We start from the raw sequence: 16,020 nt of genomic DNA, 5'->3' as shown, positions 1-16,020 counted from the left end.
AATGGAAGAGGTAGAGATGGAAAGAGAAAGAAGAAAAGAGGGAAAGAAAAAGGGATATCATCAAAAACATATTACAGCAATATATTAAATAAGTGGTAGTATAAAGAGCAAATATGATTTCATAATACAAGAATTATTATGTAACAAGAAATAGAGCAAATTGGTAAAGTTACCTATAATAGTACTATCAGAAATATTAACAAGAACAAAAGCATCAAGGAGGTTTAGATACTTCTTCTCTGCAGGGGTTGTGTAAGGGAATGGATTGGGCAGACACATTTAGAAAAGAGGTAACGGGTAGCCATAATAGGTCTCTTTTAATCGCAAGGGAGATAGGATAGACATATGCTCTATCTAGCCTATGGTTATAACAAACTCCATACCACCATGCTTGATAGGAAATAAGGGAAGTATCTTTCCAAGCTTTCGTGATTTGTTGAAATGCCACAGCAAGAAGGAGGTCAACAATGGAGGTATCAGTGTTGGAGGGGGACCATATTTGTGAGAGACTCCCAAGAAAAATATGAGAAAAAGAAAGGGGGAAATTGGTAGAAAAAATGGAATTAATTTGTCGCCAAACTTTGCCCCAAAAAAGGTGAACAGCAGGGCAAGTAAACAACATGTGGTTAAGATCAGCCACTAAAGCCGAACAGGACCAACAGCTGGATGGGATAGAGGGGTCAATGAGGTGCAGTTTGGATGGGGTAATTAAAAGTCGATTGTATATAAAAAATAGCGTTTGGGTTGTGTTCGCCGCTCTAGATGATTTCCTTATTTTGATCCAAATGTTATCCCAAGTAGTAAGAGGAAAACAATCCCCTAAATCTGATTCCCAGGCACATTCCACAGAAGATTTCGTTCGATTAGCAGACGTATCTCGTAATTTTTTATAGATTTGAGAAGCCGACGGAGAAGAGTGCAAAGATGGTAAGGAAATGAGAGAGGAATTGTGTTGAATGGAAGTATCCGTAAGGGCATCCAAAGTAGTCTGAGCCGCCGATTTTAATAGAATATATTTAGGGTGAGAAGAAAGAGGGAGAGAGAAACGATCCTGAAGAACAGAAAAGGAGATAAAAGAACCATCATGAAAGAGTTGATGAGTCCATTTGAGACCTAGGGAGAGCCAATCGTTCCAAAAGATAGATCTATTTTTAATTTTGATAAGAGAGTTATACCAAATAGGGGACTGTAAAAAACGAGCACGGTCGTCTAGGTTATGTAAAATAATGGGTTGAAAGGTCTTACAAACATGCTGGAGAATAGGAAGAGAAAATTTCTTTGGAGCTTGTGACAATGAAACAAATTCTTCAAACGTAAAAGGTTGAAAAAAGGAAGATTCAACCTCTACCCATAGAGGACAAGAAGAGGGGTCGGAAGTATGATCAGAAATGAAAAAAGCAGAATGAGCAAGGAAAAAGGAAGTATGATACGACGAAAAATCAGGAAAGTTAACACCACCTAAGTGTTTAGGAGATTTGAGTCTAGAGAAAGACATTCTGGCCGTTTTGTTTTGCCATAAAAATTTAGATAAAATGGAGTAGATATTCTTGTAATAGAACTTAGGAATGTGAACCGGAAGGTTTGACAAAAGAAATAGAACTAAAGGAACCAGCATCATCTTGATAGAATCTAGTCTACCCCACCAAGATAGGAACAAAGGATGCCATTGACTCGTAGAGGTAGAGAGAGCAGTAAGTAAATTTTTAAAGTTCAAAGCCACTGTGTCCTTAATAGAAGGTGTAAACCAAAGACCAAGATATTTGATTTTGTTCGGGCTCCAATTAAAGGAAGAAGTTAAAAAATCGGCATGAAAACAAAACTTATTAAGAGGAAGAATTTCGCACTTGTCCACATTAAGCTTATAACCAGACACTGATGCATAGTTCGAGACTTCTGATAAAAATGCTGGAAGAGATGTATGGGGATTCGAGAGAAATAATAAAATATCATCTGCGTATGCGGAAATCTTTAACTGTGTAGAACCATAAGGGAAACCAGAAATATCAGCGTTCATACGAATTTTAGTTAAGAAGGGTTCTAATGCTAATATAAATAAGAGTGGGGACAGCGGGCATCCCTGTCGAACTCCTCGGAGAAGCGGAAAGGAAGAGGAAACAAGGCCATTAGCTAGAATGAAGGATGTAGGAGAAGAATAAAGCGTTGAAACATAAGAAAGAAACTTAGGACCGAAACCAAACCAGGAAAGGGAGGAAAAAATAAATTGCCAATTGACTCTATCAAAAGCTTTCTCAGCGTCCAATGCAATAGCTGCCAAGGACGACTTATGAGAGTGCGATTTACTTAAAACATTAAAGAAGAGACGGGTATTATCAGATAAGTGACGTCCTTTGATAAATCCACATTGTTCTTTGGCAATTAATTTTGGGAGAATTTTTTCTAAACGAAGGGCAAGGATCTTGGCAAAAATTTTGTAATCTAAATTAATTAAGGAAATGGGCCTATAGTTCTTACAAAAGGAGTGATCTTTACCATCCTTGGGGAGAAGACAAATAAGGGCCTCCTGAAAGGTACCTTCTGATCTTTGGGAAGTTATAAAGGATGAGAATAGATGGTGAATCCTAGGAAGAAGTAAGGTGGAGAAATGGGAGTAAAATTCTATAGTAAACCCATCAGGGCCAGGGGCTTTACCCCTCTTCAGAGTTTGGATAGCCTCCAAAATGTCATTACGGGTAATGTCAGCCTCTAAAGGGGAAAAATCAACTTCTGAGGAGGAAGGTGGGGCAATGGACGATAAATAACGAGTAATTTCGGATACAGTTGGAGAGGCATCCGGAGTATATAGACGCTGATAGAAATCCGTAAATTCGGCCAAGATATCTTCATCCTTATGGACCTTAACATTAGCGGCGGTAACAATAGATTCAATTTTGGTGCGTTCCTTCCTGACTTTGAGGTATCTAGCAAGAAGATTACCGGCTTTATTTTGGGCAGTATAATACTTAGCACTAGACTTAAGTAAAAATAGATTGGCAGAATCAGTGGAAATTTTGTTAAAGGAGAGCTTAGCCTTAATAAGATTATCTAAGTCGGATTGCTTCTTAGAAAGGTAAAAGGAGTGTTCTAATTGTTTAATTTGTGTGTTAAGTGATTGGGCTGATTGAGAGGCTTTACGACGCTTGCGGGCAACAAATGTAATAATGAAGTCTCTAGAGGCGGCTTTAAAAGTGTCCCAAATAAGAGAGGGAGTTAACTGAGGTGAGTCATTTTCTACAAAAAATGAAGAGGCAAAATCCATAAAAGCTGGTGGAAATTGTGGGTCCAGTAAAAGAGAATTATTAAACCTCCATCTCCTAGTGCCTTTCACGGGGGGGAGTACGTCCAGGCTTAAGGAGACTGGAGCATGATCAGAAATTAGGATAGAACCTATGTCTGAGTGAGTAATTAGCTGAGTGAGGGCTTTGGAAATGAAAATATAATCTAACCGGGACTGGGAAGAGTGAGGGGGTGAGTAGAAGGTATACTCTCTAAGAGTAGGATGGCAGAGCCTCCACGAATCAACAAGGGCTCTTTGGGAAATAGTGGATGTAAACAGAGAATGCATGTGGGAAGGGGAGAATCTAGAGTCAGATCTTCTATCCAAAAAGGGATCTACAACCATATTACAGTCCCCACCCAAAATTAGATAATCATCGGTGACTTGCATAAGTAAGGAGAGAATATGGGGCCAAAAGACTTTGTCAGGAACAGTGGGAGCATAAATATTAATAATAGTCAAAGGAATTTTATTAATCAGCAAAGAAACTGCTACCCACCTACCATCTGTATCGTTATCTTGATTGACAAGCTGAACATCTAACTTCTTATGGCATAGAATGGCAACACCATTGCGCTTCCCAGAACCAGGAGAGGCAAACACATGACCAACCCAATTGCGACGTAATTTAGGAATTTCAGTATCTTTAACATGAATTTCTTGTAGTAAAACAATATCCCCTTTTAAATTTGCTACATGAGATAAAACTCTTTGGCGTTTAATAGGTGACCCAAGACCTTTAACATTCCAGGATAAAATATTCAAAGTCATTCACATAGAAGGAGAAAAATGTAAATAAAAGGAGAACGGAAAAGTATAAATAGGGAGAAATTGGATAGTAACCTTACATTAGTAAAGGAAGGAAAGACAAAGCATTGCAGAGAGAAGAGATAGTATCAAACACAAGAGAGAAAGGTAGATACATAATATAATGAATACGACCAAGGAACTACCATAAAACACATTATATTGAAAAGGGAAGAAAATCAAAGAATACAGAGATAAAATGAGAATGAAAGAGGTATGAACAAATAAGGAAAAAAGATAAAAGATAGATTGGAGAAACTGAACCCCGAGAAAGAGAGAAGAAGAAAGAGAAAAGCAATAGGTAAGTGTAAAAGAAAGAAGAATGAAACAATGATACTGAGAAAAGAAAGAAGAAGTAAGAGAGGAAAATAGAAAAAGGAGAAGAAAGCGAGAAAGCATACAAAACCAATTCCATAAACATAAGAACACAATGGCAAAAGACATACCACAGGAGAACAAGAAAGGATGAGGGTGTTGGAACCACATCAGGGAAATGAAACGCCGAACGGGAAACCACAGGGCAACGACGGCAGGGAGGGCGGCATCCAGGAAAATTGAGGAGGATAACAGACAGGGGCCCACGTATCCAAAACTAAGGGGAAAAAAGACCAAATACAGATGTTAACGAAGTGGAACAATAAACCATATATAGTAAAACAGCTAACATTCTACACGAGAGAAGAAAAACAATCATAATCTGGAGACATCCATAGACTCATGACGACAGTTATTCAAAAATTGTTGGAGAACAGCCGGATCTTCATAAGAGACAGTCTTGTTATTATATGTCACTTTAAAAAGGCATGGATGGAAAAGGCCATATCTCGCATTCAGACTTCGAAGAGCAGGTCTCATTTCCAGGAATTTTTTCCGACGATCTGCAGTCACTTTGGCATAATCTTGAGTAAAAAATAGATTGGAGCCTTGCCAAGAGATCTTTCCTTTTTGTTTGGCAGCTTGAAGTACTTTGAGGAGGTCCGTATATTCCAAAAAATATAGAATAGTACCTCGAGGTCTCGCTGAGGAGGAGGAAGAAGCAGACAACCGGCCCAAACGATGAGCGCGTTGAATGTTCAAAGGAGGAGATTCAGGAAGACCAAGGAGAGACGGTAAAAATGACTGAAAAAATGAAATTGGATTGGAACCTTCAAGGCCTTCAGCTAAACCATAAATACGTAAATTGTTGCGCCTGTTGCGGTTTTCCAATTGTTCGACTTGTTGTTTGAGTCGATCAACTTCTGTATGTAAGAGGGGTACTTGCTGTAGGGTATCTTCGGACGCGTCAACTCTTTGTTCAAGGACCACAACTCTCTGGACGGTGTGAGACCAGTTGTCTTCAAGGCTTTGTAGGCGCGAATTAGTTTCTTCCATATACGGCTTCAAAGCACGAATTTCCTCAAGGAGAAGCTCCATAGAGACTGAAGAGGATGTATTAGTAGGAGAAGGAGGGTTAATTTTTGCCCGTTTGCCAGAGGGCGGAGCTGTGGGTAATTTGGAGAGTTGTTTGGGGCGAGTATCCGCCAAAGAGGAGGATTTATGATCGGAGGACTCTGGAGAAGCTTCATCCATAGTGTCCCGTAGGACATTAAAAGGATTGTTGTCAGCCAGTGGCGAGGAGATAACTTGGTGAGCTCCAGCGCGGGCGCCACTGCGAGCACCGCGCGGCATTGCCATGAAGAAACAAAAGACAAGGTCTCTTTTGATGACGGAAGAGACGGACCCAAGTAGAGATGATTCGGATAACAATATCTGTCAAAAATTGGAAAAAGTCCGCCACAGAGCGTTGATGAAAGGAGAACAAAAAAACTGAAGAAAAAAGATTTTGCGGGAAGTACTCCAATAATTGTCACAAAGAAAACCCGGAAGCTACACCATACACGAAGAAAAAACCTTTGTGCAAATATTATAATGTCAGTCTCGTAGTGAATGGTACTGATAAAAGGGTGACGAACGCATCAGTAAACTATCGTCACAGAAAACAAAATGGCGGCCGTTGTTCTGACTGACTGCATTTCTGGAAATAAAATCACCTTAACGGCATGGAAACTCTCCGTTATTCCTCACACCGATAGCTGAGGTATTCCGACGAAGGACATGTCGATTTTGAGACCCAGAACAGAAGAGAAGAAGCCTGGAAGCCCTCTACTGTCTACGTCGCCGCGGAGCTCCCGAAATCAGCGGCCATCACCAACGGCTCCAAAGCCACGCCCCCAATAATCTCCTCTTTAATATAACAGTCTCATCATTATCAATATAAATCGCTATTTTGGAACTCTTGTACACAAAAAGTAATAGTATGGGTCAGTGATTTATTTTCTGATGATGTTCCATCTTTCTTTTTGACACTTTCAACAAATGTTTAGTTGCCTTCGCTCTTTTTTGCATATATATCTTATCCTAGTAAACATTATTTTGGATGTTCTTTACTCATTACCAGTGTTCTTGTCTTCTTCACATTACAATCTTCTCTTTGCTCTATTCTAGCCTCCATCTCTAAAGCATCACCCATTTACAGACTTCTTCGCTCTCCAATTTTGACAAGACCTGAAACTAATGTGGAGCATCACTGGGAATCAGATTTGGGATGTACCTGGACATTTTTTTTGTGGAACAGATATGGGATAAAATGCATAGAACCTCTAGAACAGCCTCTACTTCTCAGTCATTATTCTTTTTGTATCACAGACTTTATCTTCCCCATCCACCACTGCAAACTTTTCCACAAAAACAAATACAAAATGTTGGTCATGAGAGCCTCCTAATTGGGATCTTATGCACCTTGTCTTGCATTGTCCTCCCGCAGCTTCCATTTAGAAATTATTTTGGTCCCAACCCACCTCAATGTTTCATTTGCAGTCCTCACTATCTCCATTGTCACTTTTCCGAGGTAATCTATCCAAGGATATTTACTCTGAATGATAATTTGAAGTTGTGCGAACTCTCATGTTGGATTTGGCATTTCAACAGATTACAATTAATTGGAAATGTTCTTCAAATATTTTATACAATGTTTGGTGGTATAATGTTAGTCATTACCATAGGTTGGATACTGCTTTTGCTTAACTGCATTGTTTAAATAGAAAGCTATATTGGTTATCATTAACTTCTTTTTTCTATGTTGTTTATAATTATATGAATTCTATCTCTTCTGGAAATTTTAAACAGGCCTGAGTGGAGTTCACGGAATTCCGCTATGCAGTACTCTGAGAAGTGACCAAAAAACTCCACCTTGCTATGCAGAGTTCCACGAGCAGGGGAGTGTATTTGTTAATGCTGTTCACATTGAGGGGTGATACCTCTAAACCGGTCATAGGATGCTTGTTTCCAATCCAGAGAGGACCTGGCCTTGCAGTCGGACTGGACTGTTCCACTTCCTGCTGAATCTGTAGCCGTAGTAGTTTGTCATCTGAGTCTGATTTTGGCTCTATGTTGACGTTGTGAAGACCCTTCTTCATAAGTATGTTGTGAAGAATAGCACATATGGCAATGATTCAGCCACAGGTCTCTGGTCTGTAGAGTAGTCATCAACCAGTCTTACCTAGGCATCTAAAACATGATTTCATCATTCCAAAAGCCTGTTCACCTATTGATCATGTTATTTTATGTGCCCTATTGTACTGCCTTTCACTTCTGGTTCTTGGATCTAAGTATGGTATCAGTATCCAAGGCATATAAACTGTCTCATTAAATAGTATGAGAAGGAGAAGCAGTAAGGTTACTTTTCAAACAAGCTAATGAACACTATATGAACTGAGGGTCATATTATCAAGAAAAGGCGTTAAAATTATCACCGCTTTAGCGGCAGAAAACTGCTGCTAAAGCGCCGATAATGGGCTTGATAATATGCCCTTGAGAATTCCCATAGAAGCCCATGTTCTGGTGTCAACATGGGCTTCTATTGGAATTCTCTGTGGCATATTATCAAGCCCATTATCGCCGCTCTAGCGGCAGTTTTCTGCCGCTAAGGCGGCGATAATTTATACGGCGTGCTTGATAATATGCCCCTGTGTTTGTAATCCTCTTACCAAGTAAAAAACCATCACCAAAATCACCCTGAGACAGAGTTATTTATTCCAATGTGGCAGAACATAAAGAATCATGTGTGTTGCCCGGGAATTTGGCTACAAGGTCAGTTATGATGCTTGAGGTATCACACAATACCTGAACACTGAGTGAATGGATGCTTCTCCTGTTTCTATCAATAAATCAATTTGCAGTGGGGTGACAAATGACAATATGTATACCATCAATGCAACCAATATTATGTGGAAACCTTGCTAGCTGATACATCATTTGTTTTGTGTGTTCTGTATTGGGTAAGTGTTTGGGGAGTGTTTGGAAAAGAAACACATTGGTTCAATTAGCCAACCATTATGTCCAAACAACTAAGAAAAAATAGAAAATGCACTTTATGACATGCCCCTGCCACTGCTATAACTCCCTGGTAACTGCCAGAAGCTGAAAGGTGTAGACAGCACAATACCTGCACATGTGTTGGAGCTGCATTGCTCCTGACTGTTAGGGGTTATAAATGGTGATGTAAGTCAGCATTTAAATCCAACATTACCTCCCTAATAAGTCCATACTTCTCATAAATCGCCTCTTCAGTCTGTTCAAACTGGGTGACCCTCACCCTAAATATCCTCTCCTGTCTCCTCTTCCTTCTCTGCCTACCAGGCAAAATCCTCATCCTCCTCTCCAAGACATACAGAGCTGCCATTCTGAAAGAGCCAGATGCATTTTAGGTGACTTTTTTTTCGCTTGCACCTGATTACCATCTGAAACACATTGATGGTATTTGCATTTCCTCAATGGCCACTTTGTGACTAATCGCAGTTAGGAAATCCTTTGCACATAATGTTAGTTAATCGCTATTCGGCAAAACCAATTTGCGATTTCCAATTTTGAAATGTAAAAAATGCAATTTCAAGGTAATGGAAAATGCAAATTGAACCATCAAAAAAATGTGTATCGTACATATGAACACACTATTTTGCACTTCTAAACGACCTAAAATAGTGATTGGCACTGTCAAGAAATGCAAAATGGATTCGTACATAAGGCCCAAAGTACCATAAAGCAGGCATCTGCTTTAGTGGCTACCTTTTTCTTAATGGTGAGTTTAATTTCAAATATGAAGATAAGGTTTCTACCAAGTTCTACTGGCTGTGGAGAGGGACCCAGTTCCTTTGGCCACCAATCTGATGACAAAATCACTGATGGACCTCAGAAAATTAAACTATCTTTTTCTTGCCATGAAGTTTCAGGCAGTTACAGCTTATTCAATTGGCTACCGCCAGTAAACAAGTCTTTAAATTCTGTTTGATAGCCCCAGAGGAGTTGTCTATCTTCACAATAATTTGTGTGTCATCCAACTAAGACACTAGCGAGAGTCTGAAGGATCTCACACATGTGGCTAGTGGTGAATATATATCTATATATTGAAAAGCATAGGCTGAAGGATGAGTTCTACAGAACCCCACATTGTAAGGGAAGGGGAGCTGGTTTATCTGATCTCACCACAACCTTGTGTCCTCTCTTCTATACAAATTATTTGATCCATTTTAGAGCTGCATTGGGCTGTATTGGAAAAGGCTTCAACAGAGACTTAATGGAGAAGTAAATGCCCTTATTATAAAAGAGGCCTGGGGGATTTTCTCTGAAAGGACAGACAAAATGGCTTTAATGATTTGTTGGAGTATTATAAAATCCAGTGGTGAACAAAGTATGGGCTGTCTTGAACATTTATTGGCAAGTTTCCTGTGTTTTTTGAGTTGCCAAACTCCAATATGTATTTTGGCAAAAGGCTGTGGGTTCAAATGGATGCTACAATAGTGGGACCCAGATGGGGCCATTTAGAGTAACTGTGTTTAAGTTTAAAGCTGGCCGCCCGCGTTCCTGTTATCACTGATTAGAATAGGTCATGGCTGTAGGACTTGGCCCTTTTTGGCTAAAGTCCCTAAACGTTTTGCTTTCCCCCTAGACCTTTTTTCTGACATGCTGTTGTCAACTTAGATGCTTTGGACACTTTGCCACTGCTAAACAGTGTCAAAGTGTAAGTGTTCCCTGTATAAAGTAATGGTAATTGGTTGACCATGATTGGTATGTTTGCCTTACTAGTAAAGTCCCTAGTACAGTGCACTATGTGTGCCAGGGCTGGTAATGCAAATGCTACTAGTGGGCCTGCAGCCCTATTTGTGCCCCCCACACAAGTAGCCTTAAAAAGGGAACTCAGGCCTGACATTGCAGGGCCTGCGTGCAGTTTGTTAAACTGCCATGTTGTTCTGTCAAGTGCATTCACTTGCTAGACTTTACCCTTCCCTCTCTAGGCACATCAGACACCCCTATGGTAGATCTAGGGCACCCCCTGGACAGGGAGTAGTGCATGTGAAAGGTAGGACATGTACTAAGGTGTGTGTCATGTCCTGACAGTGAAATAATCTCCATTATGTTTTTCACTGTTGAAAGGCGATCTTGCCCATGGGACAGAATGGGAAAGCTGTGTAATATGTTTTCCAGCCTATCTTCCCAAAGGCTTAAGATGGAAAGGTGAACATTAGTATGCCTGAACTCACAATGTAATAATACATATTTTTATGTGGGTGATTTTTGCATTGTGTGTTCAGAAGCCACTCTTTTAGAAGGGGTTGAGTTTTTGTGCTCTGACATTTCTGTGTTTCTCTGCCTGGCTGTGGATTGACTCTCTGGATTTGAAAGAAATAGGATCTGGGGAATGTTTTGACCCAGGTGAGGAGTTGAGACAGCAACAGGCTGACCTGCATCTGGAGTGTAGGGGAGGAGAAGCCACTAGAGGTGAAGAGGCCTGGGTTGCTGCTATGAAACAATTGACTCATCTCCTGCTGAGTGATTGAGAATCCAGACCCCCACTACTCAAAGGAAGAAAGGTGTCACTGGCAGGAAGGCCCCCAGAACTGGTTTGAGCAGGGGTCAGTGCCCCCCGAACGCAAAGACATCAAAGCCATTGAGGGGTATAACTATGAGAGCTGAAGCCCCTGAACATTGGAGAATGACTTGATCAAGTGTGAACAAGACTGGATCTACTTTGTGGTCAAGTGGACCTTTGCCAAGGAAGGACCAACTGAAGAGACTGAAGCATAGGACTGACCCTTGCTGTGTGATCTGAGGCTGGCCTGCAGTTTGCTGTTTCAACCAAGGAAAGGCTAAAGGGACTTTGCTGGGTGCAGTGTCCTCCTGCCTGAAGGACTTAGGTGTGTGCTGTGTCCTGAAGTAACTTATCCCCAAGGGCTGAGGTGAGCTGGCTCTCTGATCGGAAACACAGAAACACAAAAGTTTCCAGGAGAGTCTCAGCGGCACTGTGTGTGCATGCTTGTTGCAGCCTGAGACCCTCGTAAGAACTGCCCTGTGATCAGGGGCACCTGGAGTCCAAGCAAGGATCAGCAACATTGTGTGTGAGTGCTTTCTGCAGCCTGAACCCCTTTGTGAGGATTGTCCAGTGATCGTGTGCACCAGAATCCAAGTGAGACCTTAATGAGAATTTCCCTTGTTATCGTGTGCAACTGAATTTGAGTCTCATCGACGCTGTGTGCGTTGTGCACTGTGAGACCTTTGTGAGGATTTGCCTTGTTAACGTGTGCACCGGAATCCAAGTGAATCTCATCACCGCTGTGTGCAGGTGCATTGTGCACCGGTAGACCTTCGTGAGGATTTGCCTTGTTATCGTGTGCACCAGAGTAAAGCGAGTCTCAACGATGCAGCGTGTGTGATCTTAATGCAGCCTTAGACTTGTGTGTGGAGTGCCCAGTGATCGTGCACCGGGAGTGAAGGAAGACTCAGCGACGGTCTATGCATGTGATTTGTGGCAGCCTGAGATCTTCGTAATTGAAGTGGCCCGGACCGGCAGTCCTGGAGGAGCTGAGTTGCCGGCCCGAGCCGCCGCTGCATTTCACAAAGCTGCATTGGAGGCCCAGCTGCTGGACGGAGAGATGAGTGTGAGTTCGCACCCCCTAGGTAACATGTGTTGACTACTGGGGCGGGCCGCGGGCTCGGTGGGAGACGCTCTCGGCCTCTCTCTCGTGTTGGCAGCACGATCCTCTGCTTCGACTCGTATCGCGGCCTGTATTACCAAGGGAGTGGTGTTACAGGCGCCGGAGTGTGAAGCTGCACTTTGGGATTACATCATCCTGTGTTGTGGGCAACTGTGAGAGGCTGACTGCAAGTCAGATAGAGAGGCGGAGAGGCGGAGACACCACCTAAGGCCCAGTGATCTGGTCCTGCGTGTATTACGCATTATTCCATTTCTGCAGAACGGAGTACCTGACTGTCGTATTACACATTGCATCATTTCTGCATAATGGAGTATCTGATTAGAGTATTATGCATTGCATTATTCCTGCATAATGAACTACCTGATTTGTGTATGACGCATGGCATTTTATCTGCATAACGAACTACCTGATTGTCGTATGAAGCATTGCCTTGTTTTGCATAACGAACTACCTGATTAACGTATTGCGCATTGCATTATTCCTGCACATCGAATTACCGGATTAGTGTATACGCATTGCCTTATTTTTGCAGAACGACATATCTGGTGGTTGTATTACGCATTGCATTATTTTACCTTGCCAAGTGCCTGATTGTTGTGTTACGCATTGCATTGTTTTAATTGCAGAGTGTCTGATTGCTACGTTATGCTTTACAGTATTTTTACATTGTAAAAGTGCCTGATTCTAGTATTACGAACTGTATGACATGATATTAGGAGTACAGGAGACTGTTTAGAAGTGCTCATTGACATTGCCAGAACTTACAAGGGCTGGCTGGCCTAACAACCGGCCAGGAGAAATATTACACAACCTGTTGGGTCTATATCGTGTGGATTTAACGTATATTTTTTTACATAAAGTTTATACTCGTTTTATAAAACTCGTGTGGAGTCTATTTATGGTGTCATCATTGGATTATTGTGAGCGTGGTTGTGAATACTTTACACATTTGCCTTGAAGATAAGCCTGGCTGCTCATGCCAAGCTACCGAGGGGGTAAGCTGGGCTATCTAAGAAGGTGACCTTCCTTTCCCTGATGTTGGAACGTGGGTCCTTACTTGGCCTAAGGTACCTACCTCAGCCAACCAAGAATCCCAGGTCTAACAATGGCCATTTAGAAAAACAGTTTAGAGATGGCCGCACATTTTTGGTGTCACCACTGGTGCAAATAGACTGAGGCTGATTCTCAGACAACTTTTTTTATTTGTTTTAATAATAGGGATTAGCTATAGGTTTTAGATCATGATGAACAGGCTTCACAGGTCAGCTGGGGCGATGGTTCCATTCACAAAGGCAAGGTGTATACTTCCAAGATGGCATAGGTCTTTCACCACATTTGTCTTTCTGCATGGATCTGGCAACACCTACAAGAAGTAAGGGCTATGTATCTGTAATGAATGTCGATGGTTAACTCATGGACGCTTTTGCACAGTGAAGGACCACAGGTATGCAAACTCCATTTTCCCTCTTGCCGGTCTAGGTTGGCTTGTGCAGCTTAGGGGAGCCCCCCTTTGTTTAGAAAAAAGCTTTGCATCAATTTACTCTTTTCGTATTAAAACAACACACACCAGGGCCTGTATTTTTCTGTACTTTTGCTACTGTGAGAGGCCATAAAATTACTATTGTGGGGGCACATGCGGTTTGGCAATCACTGGCACCTGTCCACATCTGGGCATTGTTATTGAGCAGATATTTTGCAGTGCGGTCACATTACTTTTGACCTTTACAGGGACTATTTACATGCATGAAGTCTCCTATGCATGTAACTTATCCTTTCCAATAGTGATCACATATGGATCTAGGGTGGCCCATTTGGGTTTCCCCATTCTTCGTGTTAGTAAAAGACATGTATTTTTTATACCATGGCAGTGGCCAAATCAACAGTTTCTAAATATACTTTGAAATCTCACGTGGTAACAGCATGGTACACCTGTCTCTTTTTTCTTTTATAGGTGGTCAAACCTGACACAATTGCACTCACCATTACAAAATTGTCCACTGGTAAGCATTCACGTGGTGGGATCCTGTTAAATGACTGTGATGACCATGTTGGGAATAAGACCACCAATAACACAAGCCCATGCTGCTTTACAAGTTATACAGTCATTCACCTCTGGTGGCCTTTTCCCTATTTATTTATGCCGGTGCTGTGAATGAGTAGGTGAGTCTATGGGCCTGTAGCCCAGAAGAAATTTCCGCAACATTTCCCGGCAATGAAACAGGTTTGCTGCCCATTACACATTGGCCTGAGCACGTATCTGTGATTGTAATCAAGTGACCAGGTTTCTGTACTATTAAAGCATGGCAACAGTCCCTTCAACAAGGTTTTAACCTTATGGTCAGAAGATCTTGTGGGTGGAGAATATTACTTTTACTTGGGGACCTATTACGTTTAGCAGCAGGGTCAGACATAGAAATTCACTGAACATTTCAAAGCTGCTTACGTCTCTAGCCAGCTTGGAACATCCCTGCATGAAAATTAGTATGCCAATTTTGAGAAGTCCTACCGGTTGACTGCTAACCAACAGGCACTTGGTGGGCGCTAATGTTAGGCGTCTCCTACTTTCCTATTTGTAAGCATCTGTGGATGTTCACTCTACTGTCCAATCAGCACTTCAATTGGACCTAATGTTCAATGGTCATAGATTTCACCTAAACTGAAGTAGTGGTTGGGTGGTAATTATAAATAATTCATGTGGTATGGAACACTGGTGTAATGTCTTAATATGCAATATTGCTGTATTTATCCCTTACCCTCTCTCCCTCTCCTCCCTTCCTTCCCCCACCTTCATCCCTGCATACTCATGGATTGAGAGTCTCATGCTTACAATGTTGATGGCTGAGTGTTTGGGGATTGTTTGTTAAACAAACGTTTATTTTTTATGTATGTACGATGCAAGAAGGAAAGACTTGAAATAAATACACTCCTGCTTCCTTTACCTTGTGTCCTTTTCATTCTTCACCTTTGGTGCAACACTTTTGTGGCAACGATGGACGGGATCCGAGACACGCGCTGTGAGGACACAGCACAGTGTGCTGCTGCCGGGAAGTCCTGATCCTGTGAACTGTTTCTCTGCTGCCCATGTGATCCTGGTTGCCTGCTGCTGGTGGTTCTGTGCAGTGAGTGCTCAGTGTGGGTGTTGCCCTGCTGTGTCTGGTAGATGGGACTGTCTTGGAAGGAGTGCCTTCCAGGCTACCTGCCTCATATGAGGGTCCGGGAAATCTTCTCTTCATGTGAGAAACAAGACACCCGGCGTTCCAAAACTTGTTTTAGTTTTTGGCGGCCATTTTAAGTTTCCATTGGAAATCCGTTTGCTTATGCGTTCCAGCACTGGTGGCGGCCATTTTACGATGTCTGAGATTAAATGAACTTTACCTCAGAAATAAAGGGTCTTCATTGTCCTTCAAAGGAATTTTGTGGGGCATGTACATTTATTGCCAAGGGCAGGAGCCTTATTTTATTCATTTATTTTCTTGCTATAGGAAGCTAGTAATGTGGGAACATGCAGTTAGACCCTCCTTTGAAGTTTTTACAAACAAATGTTGAACTTCCTGTACCCTGGAAGAGCTGGAAGGAGGAGTTTTTTACATATTTAATGGTGGTTGATGTTGATAGAATGCCAGTTATGAGGGGAAAAAAATATTATTTTGCATTTTCTAGAATCTGAAGGAGAGGAAGTCTTTAGATCTTTGCCGAAAATTGAAAATTAAGAATGAAAACGAGAATGAGGCATTGAATGATTTTGGGCCTTATGTAGGTGGGCTTGCATTTACCACTTCATAAATAGCGAATCATACCGATTCGGTATTTATGAAGTGGTAAATGCAATGTAGGTAATGAGTCGGTAAATATTACCGATTCGGAAAAATTCGGTAATTACCGAATCGGTATTTACCGATTTGGTAATGAGGT

The sequence above is a fragment of the Triturus cristatus genome, chromosome 12 (genome assembly GCF_964204655.1).
Source record: "Triturus cristatus chromosome 12, aTriCri1.1, whole genome shotgun sequence".
NCBI classification, from domain to species: Eukaryota; Metazoa; Chordata; class Amphibia; order Caudata; family Salamandridae; genus Triturus; species Triturus cristatus.
This window is presented reverse-complemented; position numbering follows the sequence as displayed.